The sequence below is a fragment of the Penaeus monodon genome, chromosome 26 (genome assembly GCF_015228065.2).
Source record: "Penaeus monodon isolate SGIC_2016 chromosome 26, NSTDA_Pmon_1, whole genome shotgun sequence".
Lineage (NCBI taxonomy): Eukaryota > Metazoa > Arthropoda > Malacostraca > Decapoda > Penaeidae > Penaeus > Penaeus monodon.
Genome location: NC_051411.1, coordinates 11,321,709 through 11,326,166, shown reverse-complemented (window position 1 = coordinate 11,326,166; position 4,458 = coordinate 11,321,709). Strand labels below are relative to the sequence as shown.

The 4,458-nt window shown below is 40.5% G+C and overlaps 1 non-coding gene across 1 annotated transcript; it reads right to left on the bottom strand.

Moving 5' to 3' along the window:
- Window positions 1-856: 856 nt before the first annotated feature.
- Trnas-aga lies at window positions 857-939 on the bottom strand. Its single transcript has one exon. It is a non-coding gene; the product is annotated as a tRNA-Ser (tRNA).
- Between the last annotated feature and the right edge of the window lie 3,519 nt (window positions 940-4,458).

Genomic DNA, 4,458 nt, shown 5'->3' with positions numbered 1-4,458 from the left:
ACCGGCTTCACTCCTCTGCACGTGCCAATCCACCTTGTCCTCAGTCCATCCAGCCTGCGGTTTCCCTGTAATATAGAAGTATTCTGTCCTTAACGTGATTATTCGTGAATGCCAATCCCTCTTAATCTTAATGAAAAATCTAGGCATCTTCAACCCAAATAAGCTTTCTTTTTCAATCTTGCAAAAAACCCTCTGTCAACATTCACTCGTGTTACTTTTTTTTTTTTTTTTACATACTCCACTTGCTTGCACATCCTCTTCACTTCACCTGCCACACACCTTACTGCTGTCACAATCCTTATACATTACTTACAACACTCCTCTTCTCTGCTATCCTAACTTCTCCAAACAATATCAGAACTCTCCATATTGGGATCCTGTCCGAGCTTCTTAAGTCCACAAACAAGGTGGACCTCCTGGTCTTCATCAATACTCATCGGAAACATCGCATCCGTAGTGGCCTTTTCTTGGCATGAAAACCATATCGTTACTCAACAATCACCTCCTCTCAGCCTAGCTTACACACTCTGTCCCATGTCATGCTCAGGCTCTTAAACGTTTTAAAAGTCAGTGCCAGTACACTTCTCCGTTCCCCAAACATCCTCTCCCTTTTTAGCATTCCGTTGAACAACTTCGTGAAAAACTCTGCTGATATATCTCTCATTTCTAATTTTGCTTTAGCACTCTATTGCTTCTCTTTTCTGAATTACTGTACCGTATACATGCATAGTAGTAACTGACTTTTATCTAATGTCAAGTGAGCAAAAAAAAGATAAGAAATGTAATTCGATTTGCTGATTTTACAAAGAACTGTCGTTGGATAATGATTTGGCTTATGCTCAAAAAAAGCACCACTCGCAGTGAGTAGGATTCGAACCTACGCGGGAAGATCCCATCTGATTTCTAGTCAGGACGCCTTAACCACTCGGCCATCACTGCTTATACAAAGAACCAGCGTAATATTCAATAACTAAGGGTAGGAGGAAGGTACTCACATTTCTATCAACCAGGTGTGAAATAACCATATGCTTCAGCCAAAGAAGGCTCATACACATAACGGTTTTGTGAACCAGTTTTCTAATCCAGCTCAATAATTTACTCCGGATGTCACGCTTATAATTGTTCTAGGATGATTTTTCTGTTTGCAATGTCAAAAGTTAACCTAAGGTAAAAAGAAAGAAAGAAAGAAAGAAAAAAAAGAAAAAAAAAAACTCTGCTAAGCAATGGTGTGTGTTACGTCTTACCTTGTAACCTGTACCTGGGTCTGTTCAATATTATCCGGTATTTATCAGTGTTTGTTTCGGTATAGGGATGATTAGACTGCGCGTCCAGGGGCCAGGCAGAATACCTTATGACAAACTTAACTTATACAGGTGCAAAAGGGGATTACCACGTAACTGAGCTATAAGGTGGAGATACTATAGGTAATTCCATCCTACCTGGGGCGGACGCTTTTCCTTTGATTAGTGCATTGTTCAGTTCCCACTCAGTAAACTCAGCAAAGTCTGAAGGGTCGTTCTCGGAACATCCAATCTCAATAGCAAATTTACGTGCAATTTTAGATTGACTAAGGTGATTCTGAATATTTGTGAGAAGTAAGCTCACTTTGGACGCTCCAGCTCATTGACTAAAGAGCATATCTGCTTGTGCAAGAGGGTGTTATTTGGTTGTCTGAGAGTCGTTTTTTTTTTCCAGACCTCAGACATTGAGATGTTATTGTTAATGCTTTGTAGGAACTGTTCAGTGTTCATTTCTGAAATGAGTTTTTAATTCCTGAGATTCCTTCTTTTCTTCCTGTAGATTCGCTTTTGTTCCCTTAATAGTGTAGGGTCACCGACCTACTTAGGTTGTTAGAGCCGTTGTGAGTTGTTTCTCTTTTGGGTTTCTTTGGATAGACCTAGGTGTTGTAGTAATCAGTAACCACTTTTATCATGTCCATGGAGAATTATCAACACTCGTTATTATAATCGTTATACCAGTCATAAATGCGTGATTTAAAGTGGTGCTCAATGTAAGGAGGAATAGAAATTTTAAGTCTTTTGTTTTTGCAGATTGACTATTATCAACAGCGTATCTCGTTACTGTTGCAAAGTGGTTACTGATTAGCTCTATTGCAAACATGCTTCTGACGTTTACATGCACAAGATCCCCTCGTGTTACGTAATCTAGCCTGCCTCCCACACTGAATTTGCCTGTCTGTATCATATATGGTCATAGATATATTGTTCACAAAATGTCGAAATTCTTCGCATTTTCATTCCATTGGCTATCTCCAAATTTATAATGCCTAGCATTAAAATCTCCCATGCATATTGTGCCGTGATTCTGAAAGTTCTGGCAGTGAATCAGTCTGAAAACTTTCTACACCTTGCGTGTACAGAGGCTGTTCGACTGTGTGAATGCTGATATTGCACATTATTATCATCAGACTTTTGCACCAGCTTATGCGATATGGTGTCATTAACATAAGTCAATAATCCCGTCATTCCTGTGTTCGTATAAGAATCGTACCCTCTAATTCTAGGGGCGGTTTTTATTTTAGTGGGTGATGTCAAGGGCTCTTGGAAACAGATAACGTCAACATCATTATGAATATAGTAAATCAAGTTATTAATTCTACGGTTAACACCACGTATATTCCATGAAAGAAAAGTAATTGTGTTCTTGTCTCCCATCACACCTTATGATTAGCTGATTGGTCAAACCTGTGTTTGATGAAATCCTTTGATCTGCATATGTCTTTTATAGCATTACATATCTGTGTTGTATCTGTTTATTTGCGCACCTTCCTCATATTGATATTATGCGTATAATCCGTACCTGACGCAATTTTCTGAGTGTTTCCCACAGTTCTTCCGTTTCCCGCACATCGTCGGCGTTATTTTCACTGTCGTCACCCTTTCAGATGATTCATCGAGGGTAGTGTGGATAATATCAGAGACCTCATTCGTATTTTCAGCATCAATAACACCATTAGGAAGTATATTTTCCCTGTCTACACTATCACTTTTTCTTCACCTTAACCTTTTTTTTTCAAATCAGCAAGATCTTGCTGAGGCTTCTTATTTCCTCGGCCATTTCCTTGATGGAAGGAATGATTCCACTGAGCATAGGAACATGAAGGATTCTCCTGCCGACACCGATGCTGATGACGAGGATTCGACTCGTTCAGACAAAAAGAAGAAAATGAAGACCGTATAACGTGACTCCAGCAAATTGACTTGACAAACCAACCGGAAAAAAGACCAACCAACGCGAACCCATAAGACTGGCCTTTCGGAGGACACGTCTACCGTCGATAAAATCAGGTGGATGAAGGAGGTAAGCCAGCTGTCGCCCCTCCAAGGAGACATGGTTCAGGGGAAGTGGGCATCCTCTCGCACGTCTACGTACGACGGCAGCAACAAAACTACGTGGCCCTGATAGTTAATGGCACTTACGCGGGGATTTCTCTCCAGAAAAAAAGACGACTAAAGCGAAAGAAACGGGGAATACCTGGTTACCAGGTTTCCGAAGAGGGCCACCGCAGAGGATGCACAGCATCTTCCGGGTATTTTTAAAGCTCGGAGGATTTACAAGGATGGGCAGCTCTTAAATAGGACCATCATTGTATGGAGCGGAGAACAGCCGCCACCTAAAGAGTACCAATTCTTTGGAAGATACATAGAGGCGAGCTCCATTCGACCGTGGAGCCCAGAGGTTGTGGCCCGCTACAAGTGCTAGGGTTACGGCCACGTAGCTAAGTTTTGCAGGAAAGAAACATCTTGTGCTGTCTGTGCTCAAACAGATGCCCATCCTTAAGGTAAGTTGAGTAAGTTTATTTACCACCCTAGCTATTTGTCAGGCGTGGGCAATCATGATTACAGTTTTTTTCAAATATCTGACATAGTACAGTAGTCTTGACTACTGTAATTGTACATGGTAAATAGAAATATAAACCATACGTCATTATATTACTTTCATATGCTTTGCCAATGTGTTTACATAACACTGTTATTTGTTAACGGTAGTAAATTTAGGATATAGTACGAGCATATTTTCCCATTGTTTTATATTAAATTAAATATTCACATAGTTCTTTATACCTCATGATAGGTGGTCTGAAAGGGCTGTTTCACATGACATTCCGAGACATAGTACTCAAGCGTTCGCTTAATTTCTTCGTTACACAGTCTACATCTAGATTCATCTGCACTTCTTGCACAGTGTGGTTGACAGTACATTCTGTAACATAAATGTATTCTGGCAATAACGTCACATTGCCTGGTTTGACTTCGGTGCCACCCAAAAGAAGACTTGCTATCTTTGTACTGATCATAATGCCTTATGGTACTGCTTTCAAGCCCACTGAGTGTTCGTCAGATCTACAAGTTCTTCCCTATGAAAACTTTTCAATATATGGGCAACCCTAGCAAGAGACATCCCAATGTCTATGTTCACAGTATCTTTGCTGCAGGC